General features: G+C 39.3%; 1 protein-coding gene across 1 annotated transcript in view; it reads left to right on the forward strand.

Annotated features, from left to right (window-relative positions):
- The window catches only part of CELF2 (CUGBP Elav-like family member 2), an 867,775-nt gene that overhangs the window by 198,965 nt on the left and 648,087 nt on the right, over positions 1-20,723 (forward strand). The window contains exon 2 of the mRNA XM_070471964.1: positions 6,432-6,469. The gene's annotated coding sequence lies outside the window, so the exon portion shown is untranslated. The remainder of the gene's footprint in view (positions 1-6,431; positions 6,470-20,723) is intronic.

Below are 20,723 nucleotides of genomic sequence, written 5' to 3' on the forward strand. Positions count from 1 at the left end.
GTATGATCTTATGTGGCTCTACAGAGTAACTGAGATTTTAAAGTCATTTCATCTAACCTACGCAGATGGGATTCTTTCTACTACAATGAAGTCAAAAGATAAATCACATAGTCCATTCTAAGAGATGCATGTAAGTGTTGGGACAGAATTTTCAAGATTCCAGAAACAACTAAGACAAATTAAGATCTATATTCTGTCACATGACCATGAGAATTGTGATCCTTGAACAACTAAGTGACTGATTTCTTCACAAAAAATAGATAATAATCCTTGAGTGATTAGACTAAGGGCAGAATGACTATCTTTTCTATAGCTGAATACCTTAGTTAATACACTGGACCATGTGTGTGTATATGTATTTATAGCACTATGCTCCATGGAGATATTTTTACTCTTTTTAAAACACTGAAATGTTTTAAACACAAAGCAGTATATAAAATGTATAAATACAACTTAAAGAGTAATTATATGTTAATATCCATTTAACTGCCATCAGATCTAGAAATACGACATTGCTACCATCCTAGAAACTACATGTGTTGCCCCCATTCCAGGTAACCCCTTATACATATGTATGTGTATGTAAATTTTTTAAAAAACAAATGTATACTACAGTTTTCAGGGGCTCCCAAGACTACCTTCATTTCTGATACCAGGTACAAATTAGAGGGTTCCTAAAACCATCCTCAGGTTCTATAATTTGCTGGAAGGAGTCATATAACTTAACAAAACTGTTAAACTCACAGTGGTGGCTTTTTACAGTGAAAAGGCAGAGATTAAAATCAGCTAAGGGAAGAGGACATGGGGCATGGTCCAAGAAGGTTCTCAGGACAGAGTTTTTAGCAATACTCTCCCAGTGGAGTTGTGTGGACAGTGCTTACTTCTGCTGAAATGATGTGCAGCAATACATGCTGCAATACATGGCACAATATTGCCAACCATCGGAGAAGGCAATGGCAACCCACTCTAGTACTCTTGCCTGGAAAACCCCATGGGCAGAGGAGCCTGGTAGGCTGCAGTCCATGGGGTCGTGAAGAGTCAGACACAACTGAGCAACTTCACTTTCACTTTTCATTTTCATGTATTAGAGAAGGAAATGGCAACCCACTCCAGTGTTCTTGCCTGGAGAATCCCAGGGATGGTGGAGCCTGGTGGGCTGCCATCTATGGGGTCGCACAGAGTCGGACACGACTGAAGCAACTTAGCAGCAGCAGCAGCAACATTGCCAACTGTGAAAACCCATCGAAGCCTTGGAGTCCAGAGGTTGTTTTTTTTTTCCTCATTCATTTTATATATATTTTTTAAATTTATTTATTTTAATTGTATGCTAATTACTTTACAATATTGTAGCAGTTTTGCCATACATCAACATGAATCAGCCATGGGTGTACATGTGTTCCCCATCTCCTACCACCTCCCTCCCCATCCCATCCCTCTGGGTCATCCCAATGCACCAGCCCTGATCACCCTGTCTCATGCATTGAACCTGGACTGATGATCTGTTTCACATATGATAATATACTTGTTTCAAAGCTATTCTCTCAAATCATCCCACCATTGCCTTCCCCCACAGAGTTCAAAAGACTGTTCTATACATCTGTGTCTCTTCAGCTATCTCACATATAGTGTTATCATTACCCTCTTTCTAAATTCCATATATATGCGTTAGTATACTGTATTGGTGTTTTTCTTTCTGGCTTAATTCACTCTGTATAATCGGCTCCAGTTTCATCTACCTCATGAGAACTGATTAAAATGTATTCTTTTTAATGGCTGTGCAATATTCCATTGTGTATACGTACCACAACTTTCTTATCCATTCGTCTGCTGATGGACATCCAGGTTGCTTCCTTGTCCTGGCTATTACAAACAGTGCTGCGATGAACATTGGGGTACACATGTCTCTTTCAATTCTGGTTTCCTTGATGTGTATGCCCAGGAGTGGGATAGCTGGGTCATATAGCAGTTCTATTTCCAGTTTTTTAACGAATCTCCACACTGTTCTCCAAAGTGGCTGTACTAATTTGCATTCCCACCAACAGTGTAAGGGGGCTCCCTTTTCTCTACACCCTCTCCAGCATTTATTGCTTATAGACTTTGGATAGCAGCCATTCTGACTGGCATGAGATGGCACCTCATTGTGGTTTTGATTTGCATTTCTCTGATAATGAGTGATGTTGAGCATCTTTTCATGTGTTTGCTAACCATCTGTATGTCTTCTTTGGAGAAATGTCTGTTTAGTTCTTTGGTGCATTTTTTGATTGGGTCATTTATTTTTCTGGAATTGAGCTGCAGGAGTTGCTTGTATATTTTTGAGATTAATTCTTTGTCAGTTGCTTCATTTGCTATTATTTTCTCCTATTCTGAAGTCTGTCTTTTCACCTTGCATATATATTCCTTCATTGTGCAAAAGCTTTTAAGTTTAATTAGGTCCCATTTGTTTATTTTTGCTTTTATTTCCAATATTCTGGGAGGTGGGTCATAAAGGATCCTGCTGTGATTTATGTCAGAGTATTTTGTCTATGCTTTCCTCTAGGAGTTTTGTAGTTTCTGTTCTTACATTTAGATCTTTAATCCATTTTGAGTTTATTTTTTGTGTATGGTGTTAGAAAGTGTTCTAGTTTCATTCTTTTACAAGTGGTTGACCAGATTTCCCAGCACCACTTGTTAAAGAGATTGTCTTTTCTCTGTTGTGTATTCTTGCCTCCTTTGTCAAAGATAAGGTGTCCATAGGTGTGTGGATTTATCTCTGGGGTTTCTATTTTGTCCCATTGATCTATATTTCTGTCTTTGTGCCAGTTCTATACTGTCTTGATGACTGTAGTTTTGTAATATAGCCTGAAGTCAGGCAGGTTGATTCCTCCAGTTCCATTTTTCTTTCTCAAGATGGCTTTGGCTATTCAAGGTTTTTTCTTGTATTTCCATACAAATTGTGAAATTATTTGTTCTAGTTCTGTGAAAAATACCATTGGTAGCTTGATAGGGATTGTATTGAATCTCTAGATTGCTTTGGGTAGTATACTCATTTTCACTATGTTGATTCTTCCAGTCCATGAATGTGGTATATTTCTCCATCTATTTGTGTCCTCTTTGATTTCTTTCATCAGTGTTTTATAGTTTTCTATATATAGGTCTTTTGTTTCTTTAGGTAGATGTAGTCCTAAGTATTTTATTCTTTTCATTGCAATGGTGAATGAAATTGTTTCCTTAATTTCTCTTTCTGTTTTCTCATTCTTAGTGTATAGAATGCAAGGGATTTCTTTGTGTTAATTTTATATCCTGCAATGTTACTATATTCATTAATTAGCTCTAATTATCTGGTGGAGTCTTTAGGGTTTTCTGTGTAGAGGATCATATCATCTGCAAACAGTGAGAGTTTTACTTCTTCTTTTCCTATCTGGATTCCTTTTATTTCTTTTTCTGCTCTGATTGCTGTGGCCAAAACTTCCAAAACTATGTTGAATAGTAGTGGTGAGAGTGGGCACACTTGTCTTATTCCTGACTTTAGGGGAAATGCTTTCAGTTTCTCACCATTGAGGATAATGTTTGCTGTGGGTTTGTCATATATAGCTTTTATTATCTTGAGGTATGTTCCTTCTATTCCTGCTTTCTGGAGGGTTTATATCATAAATGGATGTTGAATTTTGTCAAAGGCTTTCTTTGCATCTCTTGAGATAATCATATGGTTTTTATCTTTCAATTTGCTAATATGGTGTATTACATTGATTGATTTGTGGATATTGACAAATCCTTGCATCCCTGGGATAAAGCCCACTTGGTCATGATGTATGATCTTTTTAATATGTTGTTGGATTCTGTTTGCTAGAATTTTGTTAAGGATTTTTGCATCTATGTTCATCAGTGATATTGGCTTGTAGTTTTCTTTTTTTGTGGTTTCTTTTTCTGGTTTTAGTATTAGGGTGATGGTGGCCTCGTAGAATGACTTTGGAAGTTTACCTTCCTCTGCAATTTTCTGGAAGAGTTTGAGTAAGATAGGTGTTAGCTCTTCTCTAAATTTTTGGTAGAATTCAACTGTAAACCCATCCAGTCTTGGACTTTTGTTTGCTGGAAGATTTCTGACTACTGTTTCAATTTCCATGCTTGTGATGGGTCTGTTAAGATCTTCTATTTCTTCCTGGTTCAGTTTTGGAAAGTTACACTTTTCTAAGAATTTGTCCATTTCTTCCAAGTTGTCCGTTTTATTGGCATATAGTTGCTGGTGGTAGTCTCTTATAATTCTTTGTATTTCTGTGTTGTCTGTTGTGATTTCTCCATTTTCATTTCTAATTTTGTTGATTTGCTTCTTCTCCCTTTGTTTCTTGATGAGTCTGGCTAATGGTTTGTCAATTTTATTTATCTTCTCAAAGAACCAGCTTTTAGGGTTTTTTTATTTTTGCTATGGTCTCTTTTGTGTTTTTTTACATTTATTTCTGCCCTAATTTTTAAGATTTCTTTCCTTCTACTAACCCTGGGGTTCTTCATTTCTTCCTTTTCTAGTTGCTTTAGGTGTAGAGTTAGGTTATTTATTTGACTTTTTTCTTGTTTCTTGAGGTAAGCCTGTATTGCTATGAACCTTCCCCTTAGCACTGCTTGGATTCTCGAAGTTTAACCAGGACTCAGTCACATAAGAAAGTTGGTCATCTGCTAGGGTAATCTTTGTCTCCAGCCCTTCCAGAGGTTGAGTTTTAAGGTCCAAACTCCCTGTGGGCTATAAATCACATTGGCAGCATAAATTATCTTGTACAAACCAAGGCCCCCAGGTAAACAATGACACTCTTATCAGGTTGGGTATCCCAAGAGCTGAGGGCAAAGGCCAGACCTCTCTTGGGAAAGGTTAACCCTTTTACTGTACATATGTGAATATATATGTTATATGTATGTATCCTTTCATTAAAAATATAGTTTGGTTATGTCTGTTTTTGAACCTCATAGAAATGCTTCATATAAATCATTATATGTATATACTTATATGGTATGTTTCATTTCCTTTAAGAGTAGTTTTTTTATTTATTTCATATTGGGTTAGCATTCTAGATATTCTTATCAAATATTAAGGAAAGTCTTGAAATCTTACTATTGATAAGTAACTAGAGTCCAGCAGTAAAGCCAGCCTAGAACTTGCCACACAAACAGCTAAGGACTCCATGTGTTTATAAATTCACCCCATATGGTCTTCATCCTAGAGGACCCCAGAATGAAATGCAGTCACTTTTGTTTCAATGTTCTGAAAAGATCTCACTTGCCCACCTGTAATGATGAGCTTCAGTTATTAGGATCTCATTTCATATCACTTCCCACCTGTGTCCCAACAAAGATGAAATCAATCACAGGATAAGAGGTCAATACATTTTTTCCTAAAGATCCAAGTAGTAAATATTTTAGGGCTTTCAGGCTATATCCTCTTTGTTACAACTACTTATCTCTTGTAACTACTTACCTACACCTCCACATGGGTTATAGCATGAAAGCAGCCATGGACAACATGCATACAAATGCATGTGGCTATGTCCCAATAAAACTGCATTTATGAACACCAAAATTTGAATTTTGTATTATTTTCACATACTATGAAGTACTATTTTTTTTAAATTTTTTCAATGCCTTACAAAGGTAAAAATCATTCTTAGCTCATATAAAACATGTAGCAGGCTGGATTCTGCCCTTTGGACCACAGCTTGCCAACCACTGGGTAGGTTAATCCATTGATTCAGAGGTTCTAGAATTGGATTCAGATTTTCCATTTATAATAGAATATTCCTCGTTGCTCCCAATTCATCAATCTTATACTGTTGACAAACATGAAAATGAATTGTAACTCATCTAAAACATTATAGAACCCAGTTTTTATTGCTTGGTCAAACAATGAAAATGTTACACGTGGTAAATGGATTTCAGTAAGCACTGGAGCAGAACAACTGACTAACGTTCTAGATTTTACAACCTAAATAAAACAGACCAAGCAGATTCCTATAATAATTCTGTGACATTAAGTCCCTAGATAGGATTTCTGTGGCAAAGGAAAGGCATTGATTCTCTTTCTTCCCCACAATTCATTCAACATGGATAAAATAGAGGGTAGTCATTAGGTACCAAAATCCCTAAAATATTAGACAAACCCTTATAAAATCTTATCAGCATGGCTGTAGCAACAATCAGAAATCCATTACTCAGCACTATCTTTCTATTCTGATGAAGACTGAACAAGTTCCCCACAACTAAATTTTACTGCTGCCATCACTTTAGGTCAATGAGCAAATTGAAAGAGCAAATAACAAAGAATTCATTTCATGTGCTTAATTATTATGCATTGCTTTCATTCCATCTTTTTTTAACCAAAAAAAATGAGTACATTTTAAAAATTATCTTAGCATAGAATATGTTTATCAAATTAAAGGACTGAACCTAATTACTTGTATTATTTTCATCTTTAGATCTGCAGAGCTTGAGAAGGAGTGATCCCACCACACAGGTAAGAGACAGCATCTTTTGTAGGCCAAAGATGGACAGTTTAGAGATACCTGCTAAAAAGGTAGTGATGGTGGTTAACTCACATGAATTCGATTTTCTGCTTTTTGACGTATAAACATTTCTGTTGTTTCTCTTTGCATTTTTCTCTTTTGGATTGTGTTTACTGTTGAGTCTGCTCCATTTCTTCTTTGGATCACATTTATATCAAAGTTTTCCTGTTGTTGGATATTGACATCCCAGTATGACTGTTTGATTTCAAATTCCTATACTTCTATTGCTTTTGGTTTCTTGCAAGGTGTTTTATTTTGTTTATCCAAAACATTGGCTTCTTTTGAAAAATATTTTGAATATGGTTATTGGAAGAATACAGAGAAAATTAGATCTGAATATAGCTTTAAGGTTGGAAGCAGCCAGCTATATGACAATGCCATCATTTCTGCATTGACCAAATGGCAGACCACACCCAATGACTCTCATTGTCACATTATGCTTGTTCACATCACTCAGCAAGAATTTGTGGAAAGAGATATTACTTAACTTTTTCTTTTCTGTGATTTTATCAAAATAGCAGTATTCAAATTAAAAAGGATACTTAATTCTCCTTAAATAATCTAACACAGGATCACCATCCCTACTGTAGTGTTTCCATATCCAAACCTTGTGCAGATTTATGCACTGCCCATTTTTTAAGACAGTTCAGAAGATGCACAGAAACTAATCAGCCATCCTCAATTCATCCCCACAGAACCCTTTTCCTTCTTCTCTTAATGTTTTCAAATATCATTGCAATTGAATATTGATAAACCCTGGAACATTGTACCTGATAAGTGATTTCTATTAATAGCAATTTCATCCATTAGAGCTTTTTAATTTGTTTTGGCTTTGATGATTTTCATGCTCTAGTCTTTCATTTTTTCAATACATTCAATTTTTCTATTTCTTTTCAAAGTTTTAATCCAATTACCAGCCCTGTAAACAAGCATTTGCTGCTTCTCCAGTAGATGCAGTGAACTGTGAGGGGAAGTGATTTCTGATTACAGACAGGCTAATTTTCAAGGGACAAGAGGAACAAAATGCAGTGAACTGAATAAAAGAATAATGGATAATACCTTGTTAGGTGACACACGACACAGAATTAGAGCACAGATGGAAAAGCAAAAACTTAACTTAATCCTAAAATATGTATGCATTGCATGGATAGTAGCTGTGATCTGGGTCACATGCCATCACTTGGTTGTGAGAAGGAAGTTATTTCACACACTTTATTGCTCAGGAGTGTTCAATAACATCAGGATTAGCTTCTCTAATTGAGAGGATGACAAAAAGCAATTTAGAACCTGGAAAGCCCTAGAGTTCTGTCAGTGGGGCCAAAAGCAAAGGCTCTTAGGCTGGAACATCTCCACAATTTCTGGATTTTTTATATCTTATCCTTCTCCTTTCTTGGTTCCCTTTCTCACATATTTCCTGCACCTTGAAGTATAGTTAATAACATCTTGGAAGTTATCTGTGTTATAGCCTTCACATATCACCTGACAGTCACGTCTGGGGATCAACAGAGCACCACTGATGATGGTGAATTGTATTTGTTTTAATATGAGGCAAGAGTTGGCAAACACAAGGAGTCAGAGGACTATCACAAAGTTCCTAAAATCATGAGGGTCACACTACTAAATGTCTTGACCCTCCATCAGTGTGAAGTCTGATCATGATTATTACCTGTTTAAAGCAGAGGCAAGACAAAATGACCTTGAAACTAGATGCCACTGTTTTCTGGCCATAATCTTACCCAGCATCTGAGGGGCAGGGTGTAAAGGGTGGAAATGGCAAGTCCTTTGCATTGGCAGAGGGTTCAGTAGAATAAATTTGAAAAATCGCGACTAATGAGTACTTCGTCATGTTAGGCTGCCTTCCATCATAAGAACAGAACATCCTGTTTTGAAGCTCCTAAACTGAAGAGCAAGGTTTATAGGCTACAGAGTTTTTAAGAAAACTAGCAGGCACATAATAGTCACAGCACTGGAAGCTACCACAATGAGCTTTTCACCACTGTGAGCTAAGATTCCTCCAAAATAATGAATTCTCTTTGGTCACAGCAAAGCTCATAAAGGCAGAAGGCTAAATACAAAAGACCACGAGAGACCAAAATATCAATTTTTCAGAGAGAAGAAGAGCTTGAAAGGGCTGTCAGAGTAAGTTAAATGTGGTGATGGGAAAGCGGTAAACTCCATGAATTTTCTCCGTAAATTTTCTCCATGCATCTTGTGGGTTTGATGAACCTCTGGGAATCAGAAGTCCAGAGGCAGATAGATCAGCTTGAACTTTGGCCCTGCCTTCCGATAGTCTCATGAAGCATAGTCTGACTCTACTTAGTAGCATAGCTCAACATATTTCTCTCCATTCTTTGGTCAAACATTAAATCATGAAAACTTGCTTAAGAGACATTTAGCTGCCAAATGAAACCTTAAGAGACATTTAGCTGCCAAATGATGAGTAAAATGGGTGATTTAGACACTAAGATCCAAAGCCTGATGTCATTTTTATCATCTCATTTCATTATGTACTATAAAATACAGAGCTGTAACTTATAATGACAATGACAATCATAAACCATATATTCTGTAGATTCACTTCTAACACTCACAGAATGCATTTTAGACAGAGAGTGTAGTCCATATACAACTAACAAAGAGGGCATTTGACTTTAGCTTCAAAGGTTTTATGTCATGTCTCAGAGGCCAAGACCCCAAAAAATCAGATGTTCATTTGAATCCTGACTTAATATATAAGGCTGACTTTATAATTATCGATAAAGAAGACTTTTAGAAACAGTCTGTTCCTAATAGACCAAGGGCACTTGTAAGAGCTAGGTAAAGAGAATAAACACAAATAAGACTTTAGTCAATAAAATCTGACATTTAGAAGGTGAACGATCTAGTTCGGTTTTCTACATTGATCAAATTCACTGAATACTTGCTTAGTAGACCTCTTCCCTCTTCCTTTACTTGAAGAGTCAGAGGAAAGAGCCCAGTTCAGAATGGAAATGGCAGGATAAGGAGCGAAGTGCCTTCTCTGGGCTTTTTCACCCACAGTTGTCACAGGAGTCATTGTAAACCACGGCTGGGTCAGCCGGCCCCTGGAGCATCATGTGACAGGGAATTTTATTTACATTTCCTCTATCAACATAGTAACCATATTGCAAGAAGTTGGACTACATTGTTGGCAAATAGTATTTGAGTCTTTCAATTTGTTGATAAGATTGGAGGGGTGGCGTTTCACTTTGCATTGTTGTTGCTATTCATTCAGTCACTAAGTCACGTCCAACTGTTTGCGACCCCATGGGCGGCAGCACGCCAGGCTTCCCTGTCCTTCACTATCTCTCAGAGTTTGCCCAAATTCATTGTCCATTGATTTGGTGATGCCATCCAGTCATCTCATTCTCTGTTGCCCCCTCCTCCTCCCACCCTCAATCTTTCCCAGCATCAGGGTCTTTTCCAATGAGTTGGCTCTCCACATCAGGTGGCCAAAGAATTGGAGCTTTAGCTTCAGCAGCAGTCCTTTGCATGGCCCGGTGCTATTTGCAGATTAGGTGACAAGGAGTTTGAAGTTGTTATGTAAGTCTAAATCAGAGAACTTTAACAGGAAACTTAATTGCTGAAAAAACCTTAATTTTCTGTGTGTGTGTGTGTGTGTGTGTGTGTGTGTGTGTGTGTTTCATAACCTCCTGTTAACCTCATCCCTTCTCCAGTCAGGCAAGGCAAGTGTGTTAGTTGTTCAGTCATGTCGACTCTTTGTGTCTCTTTGCAGGCTCAGGGACTGTAGCCTGCCAGGCTCCTCTGTCCATGGGATTCTCCAGGCAAGAACACTGGAGTGGGTTGCCATTCCCTTCTCCAGAGGATCTCCCTGACCCAGGAACTGAACCTGGGTCTCCCACATTGCAGGCAGATTCTTTACTGTCTGAACCACCAGGGAAATCAGGGCTGGTCTGTTCTCTGATGACTAGTCCTGTGATGTGTCTTTCTCATCTTCCTTTATCTAGGGCTCTCATTCTGCCCTGACTTCACCTTCTTGATTAAAGCTCAAGTAATAGTTTTCTCCCCTGAATTCTTGAACTCTCATAATTGTATACTCTATAATGAACAGGGAACACTCTTCTCTCATCCATTTTGGTTCTGTTTTTCTACATCTGATCTATGCCTGAGGAGCTCTGCTCCCTTCCTGTCTTCAACCATGAAAACACCCTATGCTTAAACCCTGGGGGCCCCCTTTCCCACATCCGTATTTCACAAAAGAGTCTATTGTGAAAATCACTGCACAGATTGGCATAGTTGCAGAGCACTGATGCTGTGAAACTCAGTGGTTTTTTAATGGAAGTCCATAGACTGTGCCCAAAAGAACTTCCATAGAATTGCTAAAGGTTAACTTTCCTCCACCTCAGATTTGCTACTGAAATTAGCAGAGCTCATTTGAGAGATAAATTTGCTCTTTAAAAATTTATTTCGTCTGCATTCATTTTCTCTTCCTATAAATGGGAACCTGGGATCTCATAAAAGTGAATTAAAATTATCAAATACTATTGAACCAACCTAATGAAAATTTTAACCAAAAGTCATTGTAAATTAGGTATGTGCTATACTGAGAACACAAGCCTTTGTAAAGTAGATATTGTTCTTATGTAAACTCATGAATGGAGACTTTCTTGAATAAATTACTTCTTAATAACATTAGAGAGTCATTGGCTGGGTAAATACCTCCCCAGGGCATTCACTGAGATCCTTGAATTTAAATGTTCAATAGAACTTCATATTTGTCACCTTTACTAATGAGTTTTTCTCTATGAAATCACTATTAGCATGAAAAAGTTAAATTTTGTGTATAATTTCTAAAATTAATGCTCTTTGAAAGACCTCAAGGGCTTGAAATTTGTCTTGCTGGAATGCAACATTTACATAATTTCTATTGCCCCAACATTTACACTCCCCAACTTCACTGTCAATTTGCTACCTGGAGCAGGAGGGAAAACATAATCTGAACAGCCAGAAAGTCTGGGAACTTCTGCTAAGAAGAGTGATGGATAGCAAAGGACTGAGTAGCAAAATCATATTCTAACTTGTGATTCAGGCATCAGTAATCTTTACGGTGGTTTTTTCCTAGGCCACACATTCCCAACACATCCTACTGTGGCTACCACATTGGTAACACTCAGGCATGAGCTATTGAAATGTTAAATGATTCCCCGAATGATCAGAATTTGCTTTGTTATTTGTCTCTCTGGAGTTTTTATTTTGGGATTCAAGATTTTACATGCATTCTCATTTCAACTTTGCAGCGGATGCAATAGGTATTCTCTTATTAAGACAAGAACTGTAGGTCCTGTAACTTCAACGTGGAATTATTGGGATACCACAATTCTACAGAATTCTTTAACAGGGAAGGTGACACCCTTGCTTGTAAACAAACCTGAAACTGCTTTTCCACATATAAAGTAGCACAGCAAAGCCATGAGGTTTCAGAGAGGCCACTCCCAGGGCCATATTCAGGAAGAAAGATGCAAATAGACTATGATCATTGTTTTCATGTGCAGTCCAGATCCTGCCCAGGCTCCTCCTGTCTGTGGCTTACTACATTCCCAAATTTACAGATGATTTCCTGCCACTAAACCAACTAAGGCTTTTTGCTGCAGGGAAATGCAGAGGACACTCTGAGTGCCACATGGGGAGTTCAATGCATTGCTTTGCAAACACAGCACCCCTACAAGACTTACAGCATTTAGCTTCCCCTCAAATTGAATCAAAACCATAAGACTAATTCATGATGATACAATTGGTTGTAAGAAAATGAATGGTACCCTTTCTGAGTGCCATAATTTTATACAAATTTTGCAATATATCCAGTCAAAAAAGTGTCTTTAACAAACCCATAACATGAAAAGTTAAAAAGAGTACTTGAATAAAACTTCATATTACTGTGAAATATTTTCTAACATATAGGCTAAAGATATTAACAAAAGTTACTCAAGGAGGGTTTTATGTCAATGAATTTGCTAAAATACATGTAAACGCTGTGAGTTAAGTTTTATTTAGGGGCAAAATGAGGACTCTAGTCTAGGAGACAGCATCTCAGATAGCTCTGAAAAACCGTTTCAAAGAGGTGAGGGGTGGGGAGAAGTTCAGAAAAATGTGATTTTGGTAAACAGGGAGTACATACACTCAAGCACTTTTTTTTTTTTTTTTTTTTTTTTTGGGTTTGGTGGAGGTTTCTGTTACTCTCGTGAAGATTACTGTTAGTCACGAGGGGCAGACATCACCATGAAGGAATTTAGTGCCTTTCTAGATATGAGGAGATGAAAGAACTGGGATCATAAATTCATCTCCTATAAATATTAATCTGAAGACCTGTTCTACCAGTTTTTCCCAGAGTACAGGGTCCCTCATTCCTGATTTCCACCCTGAACTCCTTTCAGGGTGATGAAGGTCTGTAGCTGCAACAGCTCTTGATTGAATCCTTGTGGAGGTGGATAGCAAGTGCCACTCTGTAGGTGACACATGCAAATCACCAAGACACAAGTCAGCCTTGCCAAAGACCCCACATTAGCAAAAAACTGAGCATATACCCCAGCCTCCACAAAGAAAACCCACATTCAGCCAAAGATTTTAAACAGAAGTGAAAGGTGCTTCCACATTATGCTACAGAGTCATTAAAATACATATATTCTAACAAAATTCTATATATATACATAACATTTTTTCTGCTGAATTTCAAGTCAAATCAAATATACTTGAAATCAAATATGAAGTCCCACCGAAAATAGATTCCAGGTTAATTCATTCGACAAGTACAAGCTGAGAACAGTCGAAGCACCCGACGGATTCCAGTGGCAAGAGTCCTAGAAGACAAGATTGAGAATGAGGGGTCAGGAGTGACCAGCTGTGTGCAGCGGGAGGTGTAATACGCACACACAGAAACCTCCTCGGTCATTTCTTTCTGTCTCATTTCTCCAAGTCCTAATTTCTCTCTTCTGCCAAGACCCTTCAGGACCATAGGGAGTTCCTCCATGCTAACATGTGCTCTGACTTCGCGTGGAGTATCAGAGCTTGGCAACTTTTTTTCTGTTTTGACTGGTTCATTACAGTGTCTGAGTTGCAGGTGTCAACTTCTAGGGTGCAAAGTACACTTATGTCGGTAAGTCCCCTTGCAGGAGTGAGGTTTGGGTTACACAAAACCCGTATGTTTCCTGACTATCAATTCTGTATGATAAAGGTTATCTATATATCTTATTTAGTAAGAGTTATCCACATCTAGGAGTTTCCCCAGTGACTCAACAGGAAAGAGTCTGCCTGCAATGAAGGAGACACAGGAGACAAGGGTTCTATCCCTGGGTTGGGAAGATTCCCCTGGAGGAGGAAATGGCAACCCACTCCAGTATTCTTGCCTGCAAAATCCCATGGACAGAGGAGCCTGGTGGGCTACAGTCTAGAGTGTCTCAAGGAGTCAGACACAGCTAAGCCACTGAGCACGGTACAGTACACCCTTATCTGTGCTAAAGCAGCCGCTGCGCGTGATGTACCGACTTGCCAAAATAAGGGTAGGAAACAAAGTCAAGGATGCTGCCGGCTCTAATCCAGCGTCCGTTCCTTACATTCTGGGTGGCACCCATGCAGGCCTCCAAGAGAGAACACCTGCATGCAGGCTCCCAGCTCAGCCTCCATCAGACTCTGTATCCTTGGAGAAGTTTTCCTTTGCTTCAGCTTGCTCTTCAGAAAAATGGAGAATCACAACTATTCCTATCTTTCAGTGTGATTTTATGGATTAGATGATAAAATACATTGAAGATGCTTGGTATCACGACTGGAACATGTTATCATGACATCCTGACTCAGAACTAGAGGAAAGAAATAACGGTCCACCTGGAGCAAGTCCCCAAGCTGAGTTTGGGGGAACGTTGAGTGTGACACAGTGAAAGTGAAAGTCGCTCTGCTGTGTCTGACTCTTTGTGACCCTATGGACTCTATAGTCCATGGAATTCTCCAGGCCGGAATACTGGAGTGGGTAGCCCTTTCCCTTCTCCAGGGGATCTTCCCAGCCTAGGGATCGAACGCAGGTCTCCCGCATTGCGGGCGGATTCTTTACCAGCTGAGCCACAAAGGAAGCCCAAGAATACTGGAGTGGGCAACCTATCCTTTCTCCAGGGAGATCTTCCCAACCCAGGAATTGAATGGGGGTCTCCTGCATTGTAGGCGGATTCTTTAACCAACTGAGCTATGAGGGAAGCCTGAGTGTAATTCCCAGGCCCTGTCCTTGGTGTTCCCACCCTGTTATTTAGGACGCTGGAGTGTGACATATGAACATCCCAAATAACAGGGTGGGAACACCAAGGACAGGGCCTGGGAATTACTGACACGGTAGTGGCTTTTTGGAGGATATTACCAATGAGACAGAGGTATGGAGAATTGGTGACAAAGTAGCAAAGCAGCTCTTGGATGACAGCTGTCCATTGCAAATAAGGAGGACCATGGAAAACCCATCTCATTAAGAATGCTGCCAAGTACCGCTTAGGGCAAGGTGTGAGAATAAGGAGTTATGTACAAGCCAGCTCTGTAGGCATCTGCAGAGGGTTGGCATGGCAACCCCAAGCCCTGACATCATACCAGACATTTCATTTCATAGATCCTAGGAACTCATCTAATGGGACAATCAGTTTGTCTCCAAGAGAGGATCTTAAGCTCTTGGAATTGATTTGTGGAGCTCAGAGTGGTAGAACAGATCCACAAGTCAGGATACCCCTTTGACACAATGCATGTTAACTGACTTCTCTGCCATAGCGTGGCAATTACAATGTCTCCATCTCTCAGGGTGTGGGGAGGATTAAATAAGAAAGACAAAACATTGGAAATTGCTAAGCAAAGTCTTGGATGCAAAGTAAATGATAAACACTTGTAACTTTCCTTTCTTTGTTCCTCCTAATTCCTTCTACTTTAAAAAGGAGGAATTCTACCTTTTCTCCAAATTACTTGTCCTTTAGTTTTCAGGCTCCCCCATCCAAACTGTGGAGAAGTCTTCTCGGTACACTGCAGGTCTGGGGCTCTGATCCAAGAACACGGTTGTCAGCAAAACCATTTTGGGCTCGACTGCTTCCTGACTTCAGTTTCATTCTCTCTCACTTTACAGAAAAGTCTGCAATGAAAGATTTCTCATAGCAGCCACTTATTTATTTTCATGAGCAAACAGCAAAAGATTGTGCAAAAATTAAAGAGCTGTTTTCACACACGGAAGGAAGAATTGTCTGGAGTCATTCTTTTCAACACCACCCACATAGAGTTATAAGCATCTTAATCATCACTCCAGATTATAAAATTCCATAATGAATTCTGTCTTTGCAACTAGCTTACAGGGTGGCTTTAGGTAATTATATATAATATGCTGCTTTGTTGTTCAGTAGCTTAGTCGTATCTGACTTTCCGACCCCGTGGACTGCAGGATGCCAGCCTTCCTTGTCCTTCACTATATCCCGGAGTTTACTCAAACTCATGTCCACTGAGTCAGTGCAGTGACGCCATCCAAACATTTCATCCACTGTTGTCTCCTTCTCTTCTTTCCCTCAGTCTTCCCTAGCATCAGGGTCTTTTCCAATGAGTTGGCTCTTCACATCAGGTAGTCAAAATATTGGAGCTTCAGTTTCAGCATAAGTCCTCCCAATGAATAATAAGGGTTGATTTCCTTTAGGATGGACTGGTTTGATCTCCTTGCAGTCCAAGGGACTCTCAGGAGTCTTCTCCAGCACCGCAGTTCAAAAGCATACATTCTTCTGCATTCAGCCTTCTTTATGGTCCAACTCACATCCATACATGACTACTGGAAAAATTATAGCTTTGACTAGACTCACCTTTGTTGGCAAAGTGATGTCTCTGCTTTTGAATACGCTGTCTAGGTTGGTCATAACTTTTCTTCCAAGGAGGAAGCATCTTTTAATTTCATGGCTGCAGTCACCATCCACAGTGATTTTGGAGCCCAAGAAAATAAAGTCTGTCACTGTTTCCATTGTTTCCCCATCAATTGGCCATGAAGTGATGGGACCGGATGCCATGAGCTTAGCTTTTTGAATGTTGAGTGTTAAGCCAGGTTTTTGACTCTCCTCTTTTACTTTCATCAAGAGGTTCTTTAGTTCCTCTTTGCTTTCTGCCATTAAAGTTGTCTCATCTGCATATCTGAGGTTATTGATATTTCTCCCAGCAATCTTGATTCCAGCTTGTGATTTATCCAGCCTAGCATTTCGCATGATGTACTCTGCCCAAGTTAAATAAGGAGGGTGACAATATACAGACTTGATGTACTCCTTTCCCAATTGGTTAATTGGCTTATATAATATATGTAAATTCTATTATGTTTATATCATATATAATTGCATTCTAGCAAATTAGTATATATGTTATGATACTATATATCAACCATGCAGTACATAACATATAGTATATACATTGTTTTGTTATTGTTTAGTCTCTAAGTCATGTCCGACTCTTTTGCGATTCTATGGACTATGGCTCGCCAGGCTGTTATGTCCATGGGCTTTCTCAGGCAAGAGAACTGGAATGGGTTGCCCATTTCCTTCTCCGGGGGATCTTCCCAACCCAAGGATCAAACCTTTGTCTCCTGCTTGGCAGGCAGAATCATCAACACCGAGCCACTTGGGAACCCATATACATTATATGTTAGGATATTTTATATACTATTATATATCTACCACATATTATAGGTAGGTATCTACTATATACTATGCTGCTAAGTCACTTCAGTCGTGTCCAACTCTGTGCGACCCCATAGACGGCAGCCCACCAGACTCCCCTGTCCCTGGAATTCTCCAGGCAGGAACATTGGCATGGGTTGCCATTTCCTTCTCCAACTATATACTATAGTAGATACTTAATATTACATTATATGTGTGTGTGTATTTATATATATATATATATATATATATATATACATATATCTTAATTTATTCACAATAAAAGCCTTACTTTCCTCACAGAGATTTTTTGGTGAGCAAATGTGATAGATGATGATATAAAAAGTCCTTTGAAACATTAAATATTCCAATCATTCTGCTCATTTACTTATGTATAAATGTATACATACACATCAAACTTACCAAAGAAAACAATACATATATTGACGACAACTCCACTTAAGTTTCTGACCACTGAACGAACTAGCAAGACCATAATTATTCATTGAAGATAAAAGAGGATTCTATGTAACTTCAGGGTTTCAATACAATAAGCTCATTGAGAGCATACTTAGTTTTGATTGCAGTCTGTGAGCCCAGCAGTATGCTAGAGAGGGATGGAATATCCAGGGTGAGCGATTCACATGTAACCCTTGTCCTTGTGGAGATGAGCACATAGACATTCAGTAAATAATGGCACAAGTAGATGTATAATTGAAAATTGGCTCCATGCACTAATGGATAAGAATTGAGCAAATAACATGGGCATGGGACCTGATTGTCAAAGTGTTCCTTAGGAAAGAGACGTCCTCCAGTGTCTGAAGGGTGATTTGCAGTTATCTAGACAAACGGCGTGGGAAGGGAGAGGTGGGATGCCTGCTCCAGGAGATGGGGTATCTAGACAAAGGGCGTGGGAAGGGAGAGGTGGGATGCCTGCTCCAGGAGACGGGGTATCTAGACAAACGGCGTGGGAAGGGAGAGGTGGGATGCCTGCTCCAGGAGACGGGGTCTCAGGTGTCCTGGCTGGAGGAGGGAGTGTTCTACCTGAGGCAGGAGAGCTTGCTGGTAGGGGAACTGGAAGATGGTCTGTGCAGGAGACAAGTGGAGTCGGGGTTGCCAAAGAAGGCTAACCTTGCTGACTGTGTCAGGAATGTTGCTCTTTTTTATTAGTATTATTCATTCATTCACGAGTACTTTATTGCATCCACTTGTACAGACACTTTGTAAGCACTGGGGCTACAGATATGAATGGCCTAATCTCTGCCTGAAAGATTTACAGTCTAACAGAAGAGGCAATGTTCCAGATACACAGAGGATACAGGTAAGGAGATTGGTCAGTTCTACAGGGACTGGAAATCAGGAAAGACCTCGTGGGAAAAATGACCTTTGTTTAGGATCAAGACTTCAAATCAAGAAGTCTTTCTTGATTTACAGTCTCCATAGACCTGAGCACTTACCCCCTGAACTCAGGACAATCCTAGCAGCAAATGAGAATCAGTCGCACTGTGACAACTTTTTTGGCTTGAATTATCCACATAGACTATTAGACTGACTCTCACAAGTGTTAAAAGTGTTAATCACTCAGTCGTGTCTGACTCTTTGCAACCCCATGGGCTATAGCCTTAGGCTTCTCTGTTTATGGACTTCTACAGGCAAGAATACTTGAGTGGGTTGCCATTTCCTTCTCTGGGGGATCTTCCTGACCCAGGGATCAAACCTGGGTCTCCTGCATTGCAGACAGATTCTTTTTTTAATTTTTAAAAATTTATTTATTTTAATTGGAGGCTAATTACTTTACAATATTGTAGTGGGTTTTGCCATGCATTGACATGAATCAGCCAGAGATGTACATGTGTCCCCCCATCATGAACCCACCTCCCATTTCCTGCCACATTCCATTCCTCTGGGTCGTCCAGGGCACCAGCTTTGAGTACCATGTTTCATGCATCAAATTTGGACTGATTATCTATTTCACATATGGTAATATACATGTTTCAATGCTGTTTTCCCGAATCATCCCACCCTTGCCTTCTCCCACAGGGTCCAAAAGTCTGTTCTTTACATCTGTGTCTCTTTTGCTGTCTTGTATATAGGGTCATCATTACCATCTTTCTAAATCCCATATATATGCATTAATATATTGTATTGGTGTTTTTCTTTCTGACTTACTTTACTCTGCATAATAGGCTCCAGTTTCATCCACCTCATTAGAACTGACTCTAATGTATTCTTTTTAATGGCTGAGTAATATTCCATTGTGTATATGTACCACAACTTTCTTATCCATTCATCTGCTGATGGACATCTAGGTTGCTTCCGTGTCCTGGCTATTGTAAACAGTGCTGTGATGAACATTGGGGTACATGTGTCTCTTTCAATTCTGATTTCCTTGGTATGTATACCCAGCAGTGGGATTGCTGGGTCATATGGCAGTTCTATTTCCAGTTTTTTAACGAATCTCCACCCTGTTCTCCATAGTGGCTATACTAGTTTGCATTCCCACCAACAGTGTAAGAGGGTTCCCTTTTCTCCCACACCCTCTCCATCATTTATTGTTTGTAGACTTTTTGATGGCAGCCATTCTGACCAGCATGGAATGGTACCCCACTGTGGTTTTGATTTGCATTTCTCTGATAATGAGTGATGCTGAGCATCTTTTCATGTGTTTGTTAACCATATGTATGTCTTCTTTGGAAAAATGTCTGTTTAGTTCTTTGGCTCACTTTTTGGTTGGGTCATTTATTTTTCTGGTATTGAGCTGCAGGAGCTACTTGTATATTTTGGAGATTAATTCTTTGTCAGTTGTTTCATTTGCTATTATTTTCTCCCATTCTGAAGTCTGTCTTTTCACCTTGTTTATAGTTTCCTTTGTTGTGCAAAAGCTTTTAAGTTTAATTAGGTCCCATTTGTTTATTTTTGCTTTTATTTCCATTACTCTGAGAGGTGGGTCATAGAGGGTCCTGCTGTGCTTTATGTCAGAGAGTGTTTTGCCTATGTTTCCCCCTAGAGGCATGATATACTGCTTCTGGCTTTCAACTGGAGTGAAGAAGTTTGTGTTTTCTAAGTGATTATGGTAATCAATAGTGAAGAGGAGAATGGCATCTTCAAAACAGCTTTCAGATTTCACACCCCTAACTTCATCTTAGGGGAGACTGATCTTATACAGAGAGAAATGGCATTTATACACTTAAATGTTGACTTTTTTCCTTTTTAAAATTTTTATTGAAATATAGCTAATGTACAATGCTGTGTTAGTTTGGGATGTACAACAAAGTGATTCAGTTATACATATAAATATATGTTGTTTTTGTTGTGGTGTAGTCGCTCAGTTGTGCTGATTCTTCTGTGACCACATGGGCTTATAGCCTTCCAGGTTCCTCTGTCCATCAGACTTCCCAGGCAAGGAAACTGGTGTGGGTTGCCATTTCCTTCTCCAGTGGATCTTCCCGACCCATGGATCAAACCTGAGTCTCCTGCATTGACAGGAGGATTCTTTACTCCTGGGCCACCTGGAGAAAGAAATGGCAGCCCTCTTCAG

Source organism: Odocoileus virginianus, chromosome 9 (genome assembly GCF_023699985.2).
Source record: "Odocoileus virginianus isolate 20LAN1187 ecotype Illinois chromosome 9, Ovbor_1.2, whole genome shotgun sequence".
In the NCBI taxonomy this organism is placed as follows: Eukaryota; Metazoa; Chordata; class Mammalia; order Artiodactyla; family Cervidae; genus Odocoileus; species Odocoileus virginianus.